This window comes from Stenella coeruleoalba (assembly GCF_951394435.1).
Source record: "Stenella coeruleoalba genome assembly, chromosome: 9".
Classification (NCBI taxonomy): domain Eukaryota; kingdom Metazoa; phylum Chordata; class Mammalia; order Artiodactyla; family Delphinidae; genus Stenella; species Stenella coeruleoalba.
Window position 1 is genome coordinate 28,138,286 of NC_137155.1, and position 21,604 is coordinate 28,159,889.

The window sequence follows — 21,604 nt, forward strand, 5'->3', positions numbered from 1 at the left end:
TTGTGTCTTCTCTCTTTTTGGCATCATCAGTATGGTCAGAGTTTAGCAGTTTTATTGATCTCAAAGAAGCCAATTTGATGTCATTAATTTTCTCTAGTGCTTTTTAAAAATTTTTGCTCATCATTTTTTTTTTTTTTACTTTTTAGAACAGCTTTCTTGAGATATAACTGATATATTAAAAACGGAATATATTTAATGTGTACAATTTGGTTAGTTTAGACATGCAAACACTTTGGAAACCATAATCACAATCAAGGTAATAGACCTATCTATCACCTCTAATTTTCTGTGTGCCCTTTTGTTGTTTTTGTAAGAACACATAACATGAGATGTACCCTCGTAACAAAATTTTCAGTGCACAATGCAGTATTGTTAACTATGGGAACTATGTCGTACAACAGATCTCTAGAACATATACATCTTGCATAACTGAACCTACTATTTATTGAAGTATAGTTGATTTACAATATTATGTTAGTATAGTGATTCAGTATTGTTTCCATTTTATACTCTACTATAGATTATTACAAGATAGTAGTTCTTTCCTTGTGTTATACAGTATATCCTTGTTGCTTATTTATTTCGTACATAGTTGTTTGTATCTGTTAATCCCATACCCCTAATTTGTCCCTAACACCTCTCTCTCCACTTTGGTAAACACAAGTTTATTTCTATGAGTCTATTTCTGTTTATAAATACATTCATTTGTACTATTTTTTAGATTCCACATTAATTGATAACTGATATAATATTTGTCTTTCTCTTTCTAACTTGGTTAAGCATAATATTCTCTAGGTCCATCCTAGTTACTGCAAATGACAGTATTTCATTCACATATATATATATGTATATATATATGTGTATATATATATGTATATATATGTATATATATGTGTGTATATATATATGTATATAAAACATCTTCTTAAGCCACTCATTTGTTGATGAGCACTTAGGTTGCTTCCATGTCATATGTCATGGCTATTATAAACAATGCTCCTATGAACATTGGGTGCATGCTTCTTTTCAAATTAGTGTTTTCATTTTTTCTGGATATTTACCTAGGAGTGGAATTGCTGGATCATATGGTAGTTCTATTTTTAGTTTATTGAGGCACCTCCATACTGTTTTTCATAGTGGCTGCATAATTTACATTTCCACCAACAGTGTAGGAGGGTTCCCTTTTCTCCACATCCTCTCCAGCATTCATTATTTGTAAACTTTTTTTTGTTTTTTGCGGTATGTGGGCCTCTCAGTGTTGTGGCGTCTCCCGTTGTGGAGCACAGGCTCCAGACGCACAGGCTCAGCGGCCATGGCTTACGGGCCCAGCCGCTCCACGGCATGTGGGATCTTCCTGGACCGGGGCACGAACCCGTGTCCCCTGCATCGGCAGGCGGACTCCCAACCACTGCGCCACCAGGGAAGCCCCTATTTGTAAACTTTTTGATGATAGTTGTTCTCTCAGGTGTGAAGTGATGCCTCATTGTGGTTTTGATTTGCATTTCTCTAATAACTAGTGATGCTGAGCATTTTTCATGTGCCTGTTGGCCATCTGCATCTCTTCTTTGGAAGAATGTCTATTCAGGTCTTCTGCCCATTTTTTGATTGGGTTGTTTCATTTTTGATATTGAGTTGTATGAACTGTCCGTGTATTTTGGTTATTAACCCCTGTCAGTTGAATCATTTGCAGATATTTTCTCCCATTCCTTAGGCTGTGTTTCCATTTTGTCAATGGTTTCCTTTCCTGTGCAAAAGCTTTTAAGTTTAATTAGGTCCCAATTGTTTAGTTTTGCTTTCATTTATTTTGCCTTAGGAGACTGATCCAAGAAAAAATTGCAGTGATTTTTGTCAAAGAGTTTTCTGCCTATGTTCTCTTCTAGGAATTTTATGGTTTCCATTCTTCCATTTAGGTCTTTAAGCCATTTTGAATTTATTTTTGTATATGTGAGGGTATGTTCTAATCTCATTGTTTTCCATGTGCTGTCCAGTTTTCCCAGCACCACTTGTTGAAGAAACTATTTCTCCATTCATTGTATATTCTTACCTCCTTAGATTAATTGACCATACGTGCATGGGCTTATTTCTGGGTTCAGCGTTGTATTTCATTGATCTGCGTGTCTGTTTAGTGCCAATACAATTCTGTTTTGATTACTGTAGATTTTTAGTATAGTCTGAAGTCTGGGAGGGTTATATCTCCAGCTTGTTCTTTTTTCTCAAGATTGCTTTGGCAATTTGGGACCTTTTTTGTAGTTCCGTATGAATTTTAGAATTATTTATCCTAGTTCTGTGAAAAATGTCATGGGTATTTTGAAAGGGATGGCGTTAAATCTGTAGATTGCTTGGGTAGTATGGGCATTTTAACAATATTAATTCCAATGCAAGAGCATAGGATATCTTTCCATTTCTTTGTATCATCTTCAGTTTCCTTCATCAATGTTTTAGAGTTTTCAGAATATGGGTGTTTCACCTCCTTGGTTAAGTTTATTCCTAGGTATTTTATTATTTTTGATGTGATTTTGAATGGGATTTTTTTTTACTTTCTCTTTCTTATGTTTCATTATTAGTGTATAGAAACAAAATAGATTTCTGTATATTAATATTGTATCCTGCAACCTTGCTGAATTTACTGATTGGTTCTAATAGTTTTGGGGTGGAGACTTCAGGGTTCTCTGTATAAAGTATCATGTCACCTGTAAATAGTGACAGTTTTACCTCTCCCCTTCTAATTTTTTTTTTTTTGGGGGGGGTACGCGGGCCTCTCACCGCTGTGGCCTCTCCCGTTGCAGAGCACAGGCTCCAGATGCGCAGGCTCAGCGGCCATGGCTCACGGGCCCAGGCGCTCCGCAGCATGTGGGATCCTCCTGGACCGGGGCACGAACCCGCGTCCCCTGCATCGGCAGGCGGACTCTCAACCACTGCGCCACCAGGGAAGCCCCTCCCCTTCTAATTTTGATACTTTTTCTTTCCTTCTTCCTTCCCTTCTCCCCGCCCCCCTCCTGCTACCCTTTCCCCTCCTCCCTTCCTTCCTTCTTCTTCTTCTCTTCTCCTCTTCTCTCTCTTCTTCTCTCTCTCTCTCTTCCTGTCTTTCTTTTTGTCTGGTTGCTGCAGCTATAGGACTTCCAATACGTGTTAAATAGCATTGGTGAGAGTAGGCATCCTTGTTCTGTTCCTGATCTTAGCAGAAATGCTTTCATCTTTTCACCATTGCGTATTAGGTTGGCTTTGTGTTTGTCATAAATGACCTTTATTATATTGAGATATATTCCCCTATATCCACTTTGGTGAGAGTTTTTATCATGAATGGATTTTGAATTTTGTCAAATGCTTTTTCTGCGTCTATTGAGATTATTATGTGGTTTTTATCCTTCCTTTTGTTAACATGGTGTGTCACATCGATTAATTTGTGAATGTTGAACTATCCTTGTGACCCTGGAATAAATCCAACTTAATGTGTATGGTCCTTTTTATATATTGTTGGATTTGATTTGCTAATATTTCATTGAGGATTTTTGCATCTATATTCATTAGAGATATTGGCCTGTAATTTTCTCATTTTTTGTGTGTCATATTTGTCTAGTTTTGGTATCAGGGTAATAGACGCTTTTTGTAAAATGAATTTGGGAGTATTCTCTTCTCTTCAATTTTTTGGAGTAGTTTGAGAAGTATAGGTATTATTTTTATTTTTTATGCTTTGTAGAATTCACAGGTGAAGCCATCCAGTCCTGTACTTTTGTTTGCTGGGAATATTTTCATTGCAAATTCAATTTCATGTCTAGTGCTCTGTCTGTTCAAATGGTCTTTTTCTTCTTGACTCAGTCTTCTCAAGCTGTATATTTCTAGAAATATGTGCATTTCTTCTAGGTTGTCCAGTATTTTGGCATATAACTGTTCATAGTATTCCCTTATGATTTTTTGTGTCTCTGTGATATTGGTTCTTATTTCTCCTCTTTCATTTCTTATTTTGTTATGTTGGGTCCTCTCTTTTCTTCTTGGTGAGCCTGGCTAAAGGTTTATCATTTTTGTTTATCTTCTCAAAAAAACAAGCTCTTTTATTGAACTTTTCTATTTTTTTGCTCTATTTTATTTATTTCCTCTCTGATCTTCATTTTTTCCTTCCTCTGCTGACTCTGGGGTTTGTTTGTTCTTTATCTAATTCTTTTAGGTGGTAGGTTAGTTTGTTTGAGATTTCTCTTGTTTCTTGAGGAAGGCCTGTATCACTATGAACTTTCCTCCTGTAACTGCTTTTGCTATATCCCATAGATTTTGGAAAATTTTGTTTCCAATTTTATTTGTCTTGAGGTATTTTCTGATTTCCTGTTTGATTTTTGTCACTGATCCATTTGAGTTTTGGTAGCATGTTGTTTAGTCTCCATGTATTTGTTCTTTTCCCAATTTTCCTTCTGTACTTTATTTCTAATTTCATACAACTATGGTCAGAAAAAATGCTTGATATAATATCTATCTTCTTAACTTTGATGAGGCTAGATTGTGACTTAGTATGTGATTTATCCTGGAGAATGTTCCACGTGCACTTGAAAAGAATGTGTATGCTGCTTCTAGTGATGGAATAATATCCTATAGATATCAGTTAAGTCCGGCTGCTCTATTGTGTCATTTTAGCCCACTGCAGCCTCATGGATTTTTCTGTCTGGATGATCTGTCTATTGATTTAGTGTGCTATTAAAGTCCCCTACTATTATTGTATTATTGTCAATTTCTCCCTCTATGTCTGTTAGCATTTGTATTTTATATTTAGGCATTCCTGCATTGGATGTGAATATGCTATCAAGTGTAATATCCTCTTCTTGAATTGATCCCTTTATCATTATATAATGCCCTTCTTTGCCTTTTGTTATAGCTTTTGTTTTAAAGTCTTTTTTTGTCTGCTATGAGTATTTCAACCCCCACCCTTTCTTGTCATTTCCATTTGGATGAAATATCTTTTTCCATCCCAACACTTTCAATCTCTGTGTGTTTTTAGCCTGAAATGAGTTACTTGTAGGCGGCATATTGAAGGGTCTTGGGGTTGTTTTTTTTTAATCCAATCAGCCACACTAAGTCTTTTGATCCGAGCATATAGTCCATTGATATTTAAAGTAATTATTGATAGGTATGTACTTATTTTCATTTATTCCTTGTTTTCCAGTTGTTTTTGTAGTTCTTCTCATTCATTTCTTCATCTTTTTTGTTTCTCACATTTTGGTTTGATAATACTCATTTTATTTTCGTAGGGTTCATTTATTTTTGGTTTTTTGATTTGTGGTTATCATTAGGTTCATATATGTTGACCCATAATTATATCTACTTGATTTAAACAGATAGTCATTTAAGTTAAAACACATTCTAAAATATCTACTTTTTTCCCACATTTTGTGTTTTTGATCATGTTTTACATCCTTATGCTTTTCCTTTTACTGTTTATTGTACTTGCATTTGATTTTACAATTTTTGTCTTTTAATCTCTATACTGACGTATTTAAGTAATCTTCAATCCTTATTATATATTTGCCTCTCCTATTGGTATTTTCCCTTTGCTATGGATTGTTAATTCTTTGCCATTTAAAGAAAACTCTTCAACCTTTCTTTTAGGATAGGTTTAGGATTGCTGAATTCTTTCAATTTTTGCTTGTCTGAGAAGTTCTTTATCTCTCTGTCTATTCTAAATGATAATCTTGCTAGGTAGAATATCTAAGGTGAAGGTTTTTTCCTTTCAGCACTTTGAATATATCATGCCACACCCTTCTGGGCTGCAAATTTTTTGTAGATAAATCAGCCAATAGCCTTATGGAGATTCCATTGTATGTAACTCTGTTTTTCTCTTGCTACCTTTATAATTCTCTCTTTATCTTTAATTTTTGCCATTTTCATTATGATATGTCTTGATGTGGGTCTGTTTAGGTTCACTTGTTTGGGACCCTGTGTGTTTCCTCTAACTGGATATCTGTTTTTTTCTTTAGCCATAATTTCTTCAAATACATTTTCAATACCCTTGTCTCTCTCTTTGCCTCTGGAACCTCTATAATGCAAATGTTGGCATGTTTGGTGTTATCCCAGACATATCATGTATTGCACTCATGGGGGGGGGTCGTGGGTGTTTGTTTTTGGTTTTTCCTCTTTCTGTCTGCTGTTCTGATTGGTTGATTTCCATTATTCTATCTTCTAGACCACTCATGCTTTGTGCTGTGTCATTTAGTCTGATATTCACTGCTTTTAGAGTGCTTTTTATCTCATATATTTTATTATCTATTTTTGTTTGAGTCTTCTTTATATTTTCTAGTTCCTTGTTAAAATGATGTGTATTTAGATCAACTCTCTTTCCTAATTCAGTTAACAGCTTTATTACCATTGTTTTGAATTCTTTGGTAAATTATTTATGTTTCATTATTTATTTTTTCAGAGGTTTACTCTTTCTCTTTCAGTTAAGAGTAACTCCTCTGCCTTTTCATTTTACTTAACTTTCTCTGTCTCTGTGAATTTAGGTGAAACAGCTATGTATTGTGGTCTTGAAAGAGAGTTCTTATGTGGGAGCATCCCTGTGTAGACTGTGTGTGCCCATTGCCTTTGGTGGGAGGACTTGATTTGATGTGGATGCCAGCCATGTCTTTCCTCAAGATAGGCTGGCTACTGTCACCTTGGTAGGGGATGTGGCTGGTGATGGAGGAGCTAGAGCCTGCATAGAGTATGAGTCAGGACTTCTTCTGCTCAGTGGCTGTCATTTTCCTGTCAGGGGTGGGGTCTCCTCCCAAGTTGCTGGAGTGGAAGCCCTAAGGGTTGGACTTGAGCTGGCTGTGTTCCTTCTAAGTGTGTTTTTCTTTCTCCCCAAACTGGGGTCTTTGCTGAAGCAAGTGAAACTTATGTGCTTACAGAGGTCTAATGCTCTGCCTGTTTCGGTATCTGTGGCTCCTCTCAGACACAGCCCATGGCCACTTCCTTTCCCCATTATGATCAACGCAGATATGTGGCTAGGCTGTGGCATGGAGTGGACATGGCCAGAATGTTTACCTAGCTTAGGCCAAGACAAGCTTCTTTGTCTCTGTCTCTCTGTCTCTATCTATCTATACATTATATATATATAAACCTATCTATATATATATGAACCTATCTATATATATATGAATCTATATATATATAAAATATTACTAAGGAGATAAAAAACTCTCTTTAAATTTACTTTAAAAAATTTTCTTTGTTTAAGCAAAAATCTGATAACAGATTCTTTGTTTAATTTTTTTCTTTACCTTTTCCTTTTTTAATTTTTTCACTATAAAAATGCTTACATAACTTCAAAGTCAAACCTACAAAACAAGGTTTTTACATAGAATTCCATGTTCTATCCATATCTCTTGCATCTAGTTCCACTCTACTCTTAGAGCACATTTTTTATTATTTTTTTTGTATCCTTCCTGCTGGAAAACATATTTTAAGCATATTCACATATGTGAATATTTGTGTTCCCAAATCTATGTCCATTCTTAAATAGGATTGAATACCATTTGTAGTGTTTTGCATTTCACACTTGCCGCATATTCTGATTATCCTTACATAAGTGTATAGAGGGATATTTATTATTCTGTGTGGTTTTCTCTTGTGTGGCTCTTTATTCAGATAGCATCATTGATTAAAACTCATTTGAGTTTTGTTTATTTTTTTATTGTTGTTTTATTCTTTTGCTATTTAAAATATTGCAGTAATGCAAAATCTGATGCTATGTATTTTCATACTTGTACCAGTTTATTTTTGAGGACAGATTCCTAAGAGTGATTTTTCTGGTCAAAGAGTAAATTTGTGTATTATTTTACAGATATTACTGTTACTTTCCAGAGTGTTTGTGTCATTTTTCATCTTCTCCAACTTCATAAGAGTGTACTGACAAACTTTGCAGTTTTTGCCAGTGCTATCAGTGACAAATCATATCACAATATTTTTAATTTGCATCTTTTTTATGTGTGAGTTTAGAGGTCTCTTCATGTGAAATGAATCTAGGTCAACCATAAATGATCTTACTAAAAAGTTAAAAGTCTGTGGTGTATTAGTTTCCTAGGACTGCTGTAACAGAGTTCTACCATCTGGGATGGTTTAAACACAGAAATTCCTTGCCTTAGAGTTCTAGAGGTTAGAAATTTAAAATCAAGGTGTTAGCAGGGTTCATTCATTGTCAGTGCTCTGAAGGGAGAATCTGTACCATACCTCTCTGCTAGTTTCTCATGACAGCCAACAGTCCTTGTTCCTTGGCTTGAAGATTCATCACTCCAATCTCTGCCTCTCTTTCCACATGGTGGTATTCCTGTTTGTCTGTCTTCCCATGGCATTGTCTTCTCTACGTCTGTCTGTATCCAAATTGCCCTCTTGTTATAAGGACACCAATCACTGGATTAAGGGTCCATCTTTGTCCTGAATGACCTCAACATACCTTAGCCAACTACCTCTACAAACAACCCTATTTCCAAACAAGGTCACATTCTGTGGTACTAGGGGTTAAGACCTCAACATGTGTTTTGGGGAGGACACAATTCAACCTATAACACATGGGTGTTACCGCAATATGTTGGTAATGTGAGACAAAGACTGCTGGTATTCACAATATTTGATTTTCTTTTCCACAACACTTGGTTAGATAATATTTTATAGGAATTTTGCATCTGAGTAGGGACCTGTGATTAGTTCTCACCAATGGAATATGGATGGAAATGATGAAAGTGATATGTGATACATGTAGGTTGAGCAGTTAAGAGCCCAAAGGGCTTCTCCATTCTCTTTCTCTCTCCCTCTCTCTCTCCCCCCCTCTCTCTTACCTACTCTGCTGTCCAGACAATAAGAATGCAGTGAAGAAATTTACTGGCAGAGATATTACAGAGATAGAACCCAAGTTTATGAATAACTCCATGGAAAACAGCTTCTTCTATCCCTATTGGTATTAGAATATTATCTGAGTAAGAAAAAACTTTTATTATGTTATACCTGTAAGAGTTGAAGATTATTGAACAATTAGAAAAAGGAAACTTTAAGTAGGTGCTACAGGTGCATAGTGGGTGGTCTGTGATGAAGAAACATATCCGCGGCCGAGAATGTGGTGATCCAAGTTATGCAGCCACAAAACCCTGAGTAAAGTTCTCACCTACAGCAATTTGGAAGGCATAACATAGGCATAACTTATTTAGCCTGTGTCTCTACTCATTGGCTCCTGGAGGCTCTTTTGACAATATATTATAAGAAAGATGATATCAGGAAATAGTTGGCCAGTTTGTGAGCAGAAATAAAAAGAGATAAATCTATAAATTTTAAACTTCTCAGAGTTTCAAAAGCCAATTGCTTTTCTCCACCCAAAAATAATAAATGGACATAAAAACAAGAAAGATCCAGTGAGATTCTTCAGTTGAAGTGCTTGAGTTGGTCTTGAAGTAAACATCAGATAAGGATGTTACCCACCCACGCAATGCATTTGCTCCAGGTGGTCCCTAGGGGCCCAGATTAAGCAGAAGGAAAACCATGGGACAAAAAAGGGCAACGCAATAAATTAGACTTGAAATCTCTGTCTAAAAAGATCTTTGGGTGTGGCTACTGGGACTTAAAGCTAACTGAGAACAAAGAGATGAGATGCATTAAAGGTTTTTAAGAGAATTAAAGTGCCAAAGAAACATTGAGTTTGTAATAAAAAAATTCCCGTGAACGTTGGAAGAGTCTTAAAATAACACTCACTTTAAACCCTGTAGAGATGGTGAAGGAATTTGATCCTTAGTGATTTGAAAAACTTTTGGAAATGTTTTGAAAATACTTAGAGTGAAAGTTTGTATAGGCTAAGGAGCATGTTTCTACTTACTGGAAGAACATTATTGAATGTATTGTCCGTAAGGTGTCTAGACCTAGCAAATGAAGGCTGAGTTATAAATACCTTTTAAACTGCCACTCCACTAAATAAATAAAAAATAGATAAATAAGACATTTCTTTTTTTCTTGGAAAAAATTTTTTATTCCCCAAAGTGCTTAATCAAATTAGAAACTACTTACCTCTGCTATGTTTAGGTAATCGGGCTTCTTTTCTTTATCTTCATGGTTCTTTGTGCTTTAATAGTTGCCTTGAATGCGTGAATTTTATTGCAGTTTGCGTACACTAGTTTCTGAAAGTAAATATGATATAAATAATATCTCCATAGTAAATTTGCCGTGAGAATTGATTTCAGATTATAATTTCTCCTAACCCTCCTGATTAGTTGTTTAAAGCATACGAAGTGAGTGCATGGGTATTTTATTTTTATGTGTTGATGGAAATTTATCGGCAGAACCAAGGTTAATGTAACAAAAAATTTACTGCTAAAGAAGAGGTTGTTGTATGCTGCACTTGTTTGAGGGCTGAATTTTTGAGGGCTGGATATTTCCTGACTTTAAGCAATTCCACCTATTTATATGCTTGTGTTAGGATTTCTTTGCTGTGTTTAATTACACAACATCAAAATCATATTAGATATGGATTGTAGTCATGACTCAGATTTTGTTTTCACTACATGCATTTGAAATTTATGTCGAGATTGTGAAGAAATGAGAAGAAAATGGGACACCAAGAACACATTGATAGAGACTAAAATAAAATTCTGACATATTCAGAAGTTAAATATTTAAGGAGCTAAATATTCATCAGTTATTGTTGAGGATGTGGAGATGCTGTGATTTAGATTGAGAAGAACATAATAGACTGAGTGTTGAGACAAGAAATGAGAGCACTGTTTCCAGAAATGTGTTTTATGAAAACGAGTTTGAGGGTTAAAATAAATTGTATACTGGGTTGAAAAACTTCAACAAGCTTCTTAAAGATATCCTTTAATGTACTAATATATATTGTGAGTCAAAAAATTATGTGTTAAGGACGTGTTGGGGTATTTATGCAGAATTTTCTTACCTTTGGCATCAAAGCTCTTATTATGGGAGACTTCTCATCTCCAGTGTTTCAGGTATTGTGCTTTGGAAAATGACTTATTCTAAAAATAGAAACAACAATTACAGGAAAGTCTATGCAACGCTATCAATGTAAAGTAGTACAGTGACAATCAACTATAACATGCCCTATTTGAAAAATTTCATCCTGGGGAATTCCCTGGTGGTCCAGTGGTTAGTACTCCGTGCTTTCACTGCCGGGGCCCGGATTCAATCCCTGGTTGGCGAACTAACATCCCACAAGCCGCTCAGCGTGGCCAGAAAAAATAATTTCCTCCTGACTTTATAGTGAATATATCTGATGCACCAAGTAAACATTCCTAATTATGCTTTGGAAATACTAATTTATTTCTTCAACCTTAGATTTCTTTTTTTGACAACAATATTGTCCCCACTCATTTTACATACATATGCTTGTACTTAAAGAGGCACCTGTGAGCAGATAAGGCAAGTAGCCTATACTGCCATGCAGTTTTAAAAACGTGAGTGGTATGTCTCAGACTTACACAGATGTGGAGCAGAGGACAACGGCAGTATCTTGGAGACAGTTACAACATTTGTGTTGGATGCATACTTATAGTTTTCTAGTATGAATTGCAATACACATATCAGATGTTGGCCATGGTGTTTATTTCCCTGGACAAATAAAATGGCTGGCTATCAAACGATAACTCATGACATGAGGATAAGTGAATTGGAAATGTGTCAGAAATGGTGTATCTGAGAGAACACTTGACCAGGTGTCTAATTCCAGCAATATTGGATGAGTCATTTAATCTCTATGGATTTGCATAATAAGGAAGTTGTAAGAGATGTTCACTAAGATACCTACAGTTCAAAAAGTTTATTGAAATCTTTGGTTGACTCGCTTTAAAAAAATTAGACGGTTATTATATCCCAGATATATTTGTGTGTGACCAGATACTTAAGACTAAGTCAGTGATAATTTTTATTTTATGATGCACCGTGTCAAAAAAAATATGCTCCTATCACAACATAAAGATTTTTCTACATTTTTTATGTTGTGAGCATATAGTTTACCCTAATTAATGTTTCTTTTGTAAATATAATATCACAAAAACATTGTAAATTTATCATTATCAGAGGTTTCTTCATCTTGTGTTTATAATGAAACTTTGATAAAAGGTTCTGGTAAACGACTCTGGTAGGAAGAGAAAAAATGGGTTTAAGGTTCGTGAACTGTGATCAGTGTTGGAATCTTTTAAAACTCAAGAAGTTATTCTTGCCAGATGCTGATAACCAGTGGAGCAAGAATTGCCTCCAAAAATCTAATACTGAATTCAAAATTAATAGACATTTGCTCGCTCGGCATTTTGTTTCCATTTCATTTTTATTGATCCTGGAGATCCTTGATTTAGGCTGTGCTCAACCCTTTATAAAGTGTTCTACCACCATCTAGTGTCAACAAACAGAAATTCACCATTTCAGTTTACAGATCTTTCAACTGATTAAATATTATTTGAAATTTGCACGATTTTGACAGTATGAGCACTTCATGTCAACCCCTTAAAACAGGCAATATGGCTTTGTCAACAGATAAATTATACAAAATGGTGTCTAATGTTACTGGAAATAGGGCATTATATTTAATAATCAATTGGAATACTTATTAAGAAACATTTCTAAGCTACAAAAGAAGCAAATAATTGATAATATACGTTTTAAATGCACTGAATGTATGGCATATTAAGTATCACACCTGAATGAACAATTGCCTATACTAAAACTCCTCTCTTCACTGTTCACTTCTACATTATGTGTATATTAGAACCCTTGTTGATGAATTCAGAACTTAAGACATTCAAAATTCTGCCTAATGTGTTAGAAATCTCCCATATTAGCTTGCACATGTTTCTGTATATTATTCAGCCAGTGTAGTCAATGCATCTAGTTACAATTCTGGTCAGTTTGCCTTCCATATCTTTATTAAACACATTTCAACTCGCCTGCAAGTTTTCATAGTATGACACCTGAATGGTGTCCTGATTTGATTATTATTTTATTTTATTAGCAATTAATGTTAGTAATTGCTCAGCATTTTCTATGCACAGTGCTCTAACTCATAACTTTTTGCCTATCCCAAAATCTTTTGGTCTTTTATTTTTATTCAACCTTGTAGACAGTATGATCAGTATTAAAAATTCAATTTTGACCAAGTAGAAAATACAGCAATCAATGAGCTATTCATAGGTATATGTTAATAGCTTTACAAAAATTGCTGCTAACGTGCATATATTGTGTTAAGGGATAAGGTCATGTCCTTATTTTACTGAAACCTTTTGATACTTAGAACCTATTAACAGCCACAAAAAATTGTCAAAATATTCTATTACTTCTAATTATTATAAGCCCACCTGGTTCAGATTTTGACATCATGACTAAAGGAGTCATACCAAAAAAGAAAAATGACACTTTTATGCTAATCATATTTTATAACAATGGCCAATTGTGGACATAATCCTATAAAGAGTGAGATCAACAGACATCCTTAGAGCTGACTGTGACGTTCTGTGTTTGTAAAATGTGATCTCCGATCATCTGCCACTTCTATCCATTTGTACATAAGAGGACAATGTTGAAGTATTTTAAATACTGTCTAGAAGCTCATTCTGCCTAAATTTACATCTCTGTTCTGGGCCTCTTTCCTGAAATCCAGACTCACATATCAAACTGCCTAATCTGCATTTCTGCTTGACAATTTACTAGGCATCTCATCTCAGAATACACACATTTAAAACTAAACTCAACCTCTTCCCTTGCAATCTGCCCCTTCCTGTCTTTTCCATTTCAATTGCTAGAAATTCACACCTTCGTGTTTTGCATAATCCCCAAACCTTCACCCCTTTCTTCTGTCACACCCCATACTCACTGGCAACTTTCAAATGTAACTCAAATCTGATGGCCTCACATCACCACCACACCTACCACCTTGGCCTCAACCACCTGCAACAGACTCCTAACCGGTCTCCCTGTTTTACTCTTTTCTCACTTGTTCCTCCTCCATAGTCTTAGCTCAGTGAAGCAGCCAGAAAAATCCTTTCAAAACGTAGGTTTAATCATGCTATTGATACTTTAGTTCTTAAAACTTCCAGTAACTCCCCACACCGCTCAGCGGAAGGCCAACATTTCACAATGGCCAACACAGCCCGGCACATCCTTCCTTCCACATTACCTCTCCGCCATCATCTACTAATTCTCTTCCCCTCTCAGCCCTTCCCAAACACGCTGGCCTCCTTTTACTGCTTTGAACACACCACGGATGCTCCCATCCCTTGTCTTTACTGCTTCATTTACCAGAACCGCTGTTGGCTCAGCACCCCATGATTCCATCCTTCTTCCATGACACTACTTAAAACATCATCTTAAACGGGATTTTCTCCAGCAATCTATCTATAAACCCTCATTCCACCCCTGATGTTCATTACTCTCTGCCTTACCTTCCTTCACGCTGCTTATCACCATTTAACATACCATTTAGGCTACTTTTGCTATTTTTGTTGCCTTGTCTCCACTGTCTAGAATATAAACGTTAGGAACATATACACTTTTTCACTTTCATGCACTGTAATATTCCTAGTACATAGAACAGTGTCAGGCACTTATTAATAATATTAATATATTAATAATGGCTGAATGAATGGATGCAAAGAGTTTTCACCTAAAAAATGTTCTGGATTGATTTCAACCTAAGAATCACATAGCTTTGGGGCAAACTAAGTCAATTTAATTCATTTATAAAAATAAGCATTGAAAATTATGATCAGATGTTACAAATATTTACGCCGATACCCTCTATCCGAGAAGCCAAAGGTATCTATCTCTGTGGATTAATTCACAGGAGACAGAAAAGCAGGTCTGTCCTCCAGGCAAATAATGTTTCATTCACTTTCCTTTTATTGTTTCTAACTGAACACTTGGCTTTCCACCAACTAAATACACAGTATCCTGTTTCATATGTAAAGTCCTTTTAAGCCTGGCAATAGTAGTTTAAGGTAGGATGTACTGTGGCATGTTGCAATGGAATGTAAATGTGTACACGTGATCAGGAAGAAGCCAAGAAACGGCTTATTTGTTCCTGAGGTGTTTTGAGCATCTCTTAAATGTTTCATAGTAGCACGCTGAGAATGAACGAGAAAACAGAAGTGTGACGGGTGGGGGGACTTTAGTGTTCTTTCTTGCTTGCTTTCTCCGTCTCACGCTCTTGTGAGTAATAAATCACGTGTAGTAACTACTTATTTTTGACATATAGGCAGTAATAAAACACCAGAACTAATTGTTAATGAACAGTCAAACATAAAGAAGGAAGACAATCTGCCTCTTTTTACATGATATGAAGAGACAATATCTCTACAATACTGTCTGTATATGTATATTATAGTCTATGTCTTTTATTACTCAGTCTTTTCTAAACTCAATGATAATTATATGTTACAAGTTGAATTTGAATTAATCAAGACAAAGGAAACCACTGTATGTTTAAGGATATTTAGTACATTTACCGTATAAACTTAAATTTACTCATATCATTGCTAAAGCACCACCTTTCCTTCTGTGCTTAAGATTTTGGCGTATAAATACAATGCATCTATGTTTACTAACACCAAAGACAACCTGAATAAAGCTTTGAAAAAACCTTCAATTTTCTCTCTGAAAACTAGAAACTTTATGTGTTTATCAAAAATGAAGTAAAATTTTGCTTGATAATTTTTTTTGGGGGGGTGTGCTTTTTTTAACTTTAAATAATTTTTTTCAGTTTTATTGAAATATAATTGACATACAGCACTGTACAAGTTTAAGGTGTATAGCATGATTTGATTTACATATATCATGAAATTGATTACCACAATAAGTTTAGGTAATTTCCATCGTCTTGCATAGAGAGAAAAATAAAGAAGGAAAAGAAAATATTTTTTCCTTGTGATGAGAATTCTTAGGACTTAATCTCTTACAAAGTTTCATTTTTACCATACAGCAATGTTAACCATAGTCATTATGTTGTATGTTATATTGTTGGATCATTTTGACAGAAAAAAAATGCAATGCTATATTTTTCATTGTCTGGTAAGAGGTTCTGATTTATTTCACTCTTACTGAGATTCAGAGTGTTTTCAAGAACTGTGAGTAGGCTGAACAGTTGCTTTGTGTAGCTGTATCTCGCCATTGCCTACTATCTCAACATTAGCGATTTTAAATGAAATGTAACATTCTAGAGATGGTGGAAAAGTCAAAAGAAGGGGAAAGGATGGTGTGAAGGGTGACAACCCAATATTAAAGACATTGAAGAAATAACTTGGGAGAAGTATCAAAGTTTTATATATTTATTTCAACAGTTTTGAATCTGTATCCTTATACGTACAAATAGAAGTATACAGGGAGAAATTATTCCTTCTGGAATGTTTATGGGAAAATAGCACAAGGTTAAAATTCTTATTTAATTATAGACATTAATATTTTTGAATGATTTTGTTTACGTTTCATTTGTAATATTTCCCACCCGAAACAGTTAATAAAAGCATTAATTTTCCCTTTAGTTTTATCTTTATTGTAAAATTCTTCTTTATTATAAAATACTTTCTTAGAAAACGCTTTCAAAAATACAGAAGACAAATTACCAGAATTTATAGATGAATTCCTGTGTTTCCCATCACCCAACAGTCTCCTCAGGGAGAATATCAATATATTAGCCTCAAAATAAAAGATTAAAAATGGGAAATGAATAATAGAATTGCCAGACTTCACCAACTGATTTCAAATTTTGCTAAATTTAAGAAAAGAGGGTGTCAAAAACTGTTGATACAGAATAACACAAAATGAGCTATTACAAAATAATGAGATATATAGCTTCTTATAGAAGAATAGAATTAATTATACTGATGGAGATTACTCTTTCTTTTATAACCACCCCCCCACCAGAAAAACAGGTAATTAAATTGTAGCCAAATACCTTTAAAATACTTAATGTGAACAGGTGTTAATGATTGGAAAACTGACAATAGAGTTTTGTGAGTGACATAAAAAATGCAGTGAGGTTTATTTATTTATTTTATTGAAATATAGTTGATTTACAATGTGTTAATTTCTGGTGTACAGCAAAGTGACTCAGTTATGCATATATATACATCCTTTTTCATATTCTTTCCATTATGGTTTATCACAGGATATTGAATAGAGTTCCCTGTGCTATACAGTAGGGCCTTGTTGTTTATCACTCTACATATAATAGTTTGCGTCTGTTAGTCTCAAACTCCCGATCCACCCTTCCTCCACCTGCCCTTCCCCTTGCCAACCACAGGTCTGTTCTCTATGTCTGTGAGTCAAGTTGCTGATCTCTCAAGTTCAAATACATTTTAACAGTTTTGCATATTTACTTCCCCCGCCTCTATGTCTACTGTTTTTGACATCATATTTTACATCTTTTTGTTTTGTCTGTCCCTTAACTACTTAATGTGGATAACTGGCCCTATCTGTCTAACATTTATCAATATGTATATAAACTGTATAAACTAGATATACTAGATATGCATATTTACATAAGGAAATATGTAAAGTGTGTATACCCTCCAAACTAAGAATTTAAGAACTTCTTAAAGAAATATAACAAATCCACTTAACCAGTCACGCTTACTGTTATTTTCATAAATTTACAAGTGAAGTTAGGTAATAAAAATATCATTACCAGTTTGTTCAGATTTATGTTATTCTTTAGGGAATATCTTTTTATTGTGTACAGTGTTAAATATTTGTATAAATGAGAAAAGAAGTTGCAATATACATTCTAGGAAAAGGAATAGATGAATAGAATTTCTGAATTCCATAACTGATTCTGACCACCCCAATGTATCTTCACCAAAGAATGAGTAATTTAGGCTGTCTCATTTTTTCTATCTGCAAATGTAAATAGGAAATATTTTAGTATCACCACAACTGTAATAGGGAAATGCAAGCTTTCTTAGTAATTTCCATCTAGGAACAGCAGTCAAAGTGATAACAGAATAGGGGATAGCAGGAGCTATTAAAAGAACGCTGATCGTGTATCTGTGGTTTTGGATGCCTTGTAACCGTGTGGCTCTTTTGGCTTCTGCTATCCTAAGGGAGGTATCCAAACTCATGAAACAGGCAGAATCTACATAAAAATTTTTTTGAGGAAGAATTTATAATAGATTTTATTTGGTTTAGCATTCAAAAGAAGACTGCATGGGAATGTATTAATATAGTATTCCATCATTAAGTGGGTCTTAATTCAAAATTAGAGCACATTACTTGTAAGTTATGTAAATAGAAATATTACATAAGTGATTTACTGAAGAGAAAATAAAGTGAAAGTAATGTGGATTTTTAGTCTTGATATATCTTCCATGTTTTATTAAATATTTAGATAAAATATCATAGGATCATTGAATTTTTCATTAAGTACCTCCCTAATGAAAAAGTTAAAAATATTACTGTATTTTAATATCATATTATGCATAGCTATCTGTTGCATTAAACTCCAGACGTGCTGTTCATATAGGAACAGCACATATATTATAGTTCATATAGGAACTATAATATGAATAGTGCTTCTTTGAGTTATTTAGTGTGTCAGTACTACATATATAGCATAAGACGTGTATATGTCATATAGTATAAAATTTTAGAAAATCATTATACTCATTCATTTTGCATTGATTCTGTCTTCAAAATCTCAATATCTACTTCTGAGCATTCATTTATCTCTAAAATAAGGTGTTTACAGAGATTCATGTCTTATGGTAATACCATGAGATTTTCTTTTATCATAAATTTTTTTTAAAATTGCCGGTGTTTAAAATATATATGAAAGTATGTCACTTGCTCTAGGTGTTACAAGTAATTAACATTCAAGAATCATACAGTTCAAGGCAAAACAGAAATTAAAAATTAAAAGAAAAATAGAAAAGACATTTCAAGGCAATAAGTGACTAATTTCTTAGCAAATTTTTTTCATATTCTTTTTGTCTATAGCTAACTTTTGATTCAGATAGTTTGTACACATCCAGGCATAATATATAAAACACATATCAACCAGTATGGCTTTGTCCCTCCTCAGTTAGAAGGGCCTACAGCCACAATGCTGGAAGGAGGTCCCAGAGGAGGCTCCTGCTGACAGGAATTACCTCTTAAATTGTTGGAACACAAAGAGTTCTATGTTATGCAACTTATATCTAGTTGATTTTTGTCAATCTAGTATTTATTCTTCAAGAATTTTATAAACTGTACTTATAAGCAAAATCTTGTGTTTCCTACTTATAATTGCCTTCCACCGGTTGTTAGCTGTTTCCATGAAGCCATACTAAGCTAAAGTATGATGGAGATTGTTAGATTTTGACAGGATACAATAAAGCATTGCACTGAGTTTATTTGCATAATTAACATTTTAGGGTCTTGAAGCAGACCTGATACATGTAACTGAAGAAAAAGGTGTTTTTAAGATTTCTTCTAATTAAGTAGTACATAATAAGGTCTGAAGGTAGAAGTCACAGTGATTATAAACGGATAAGATAAATTTATTTATTTATTTATTTTGCGGTTCGCGGGCCTCTCACTGTTGTGACCTCTCCCGTTGCGGAGCACAGGCTCCAGACGCGCAGGCTCAGCGGCCATGGCTCACTGGCCCTGCCATGGCTCACTGGCCCAGCCGCTCCGCGGCATGTGGGATCTTCCTGGACCGGGACACGAACCCGTGTCCCCTGCATCGGCAGGCGGTCTCTCAGCCACTGCTCCACCAGGGAAGCCCGATAAATTTATTTTTAAAAATCATGATTGTGGGCTAAAACAGGAAAGTTCCTCTCACTCCACCTTCTTTCTTTATCCCTCAGGATGTCGTACATACAGGGAAGCATTTAGGATAAGGAGGGGCATGACTAGAGTGTTAGTTTGAATCATAAAGCTATTTTGATGTACCATTTTTCAAAGTCAGAATATTTTCCTTAATCAAAAGCAGACTATTGAAAAATCCTTAGAGGAAATAATCAGGACTTCCCTGGTGGTGCAGTGGTTGAGAGTCCGCCTGCCGATGCAGGGGACACGGGTTCGTGCCCCGGTCCGGGAAGATCCCACATGCCGCGGAGCGGCTGGGCCCGTGAGCCATGGCCGCTGAGCCTGCGCGTCCGGCGCCTGTGCTCCACAACGGGAGAGGCCATAACCGTGAGAGGCCCGCGTACCGAAAAAAAAAGAAAAAAAAAAAAGAAATAATCAGCTTAACTCCTGTTTAAATAGTTCAGATTTTAAAAAAAGTTTTAATTGGAGAATCAAAGCACATTCACATTAATCAATTTGGAGAAAATTTTAAAGTTATAACCTGAGCAATATAACATAAAGTAGCAGGAAATGGGAAGCCCCTGAAGGTTATCACATTGGGAATTAAAGATACAATAGCATCTGAGGGGAATCCCATTGGCTGTTAAAATGTAGGAGAACAAGAAGAGCCTGAAGAAAGGAAAAATCTAAAAATATTTTGGAATGGTTCATGCGTGAGAGATTTGAGTTGTTGTTTTTAAAAAAGAAAGCAGTGGATTAATTTATAAGACATCACTCAATAACATCTTCATAAGCACAAATCTATTTAGAACATAACTCATGTCCAACTCCCCTGCTCAAAAGCCCCAGATCACTTCCCACTGCACTAAGAATAAGATCAAATGTATTTTTGATTCTCTACAAGGCTTAACATGTCCTTGCTCCTGTCAAAATCTTCTACCGTTATTGCCCTTGCTCACTTAATCTATCTCTACTGAGTTTTGCTGTTCCTAGATGACAGCACGAAGACGGTGCTTGCTGTTTCCTCTTGTGAAGCTTCTCAACAAATGTACACATCTCCCTTACAGATCATTCAGCTCTGTGTTTCCATGCCACTTCCAAAGACCCAGAGTCTCCTCTATCCAAAAGAACATCCACCACACTCTATCATTTTACTTTGTTTTATTTATTTTTCATATCATTTATTACTACATGATTTTATATCTGTGCCATGGGAATGTGAGTTCTATGAATGCAGGAATATCATTTGCTTGTTCACTACTGTGCATGGAACATGGTTGAAACTCAGTAAACATTTGTCCAGTGAATAAGTGACTGTATAACTGCATATTTAGATCTCCATGTCCATATGTGTTTACATACCTAGCTATGATTTTTAAAACCTGCTGGGATTTTAAATTTGCATTATAAAAATGCATAGTTAAATATGCAAAATTTTGTGTATTAGAAAGTAAATATCACTGTAATATGACTATTTAAACATCATTACAGATATTCTTTCATTCTTATTTCACCAATACTTTCTACATGTTATACATAAAGTAATGTTTTTTTGAAATGCAGTTTCGTACATATACTGTTCATTTAAATATACTGACATAAATCCAGGGCCATTCAGTATATTCAGGGTTTTATATTGCTATTTCGTCCAGTATTATTTTTCCCAAAGACTAAATGTTATGTTAGTTTATCGTCCTTGTTTTTTTTCTTATATGAGCAGTCTTTATTTTTCTCTTTTTCCATTTTGATTGTCATTCTGCTTACCCTCTGGCTGATAAGAAGCAGCTCCTGCCTCAGTCCTACCAAGTAACACATGTCAGTTACCTTTATGCATTTTTTGGTATCTTTCATAATTTATATACACGTATTGATACACAAA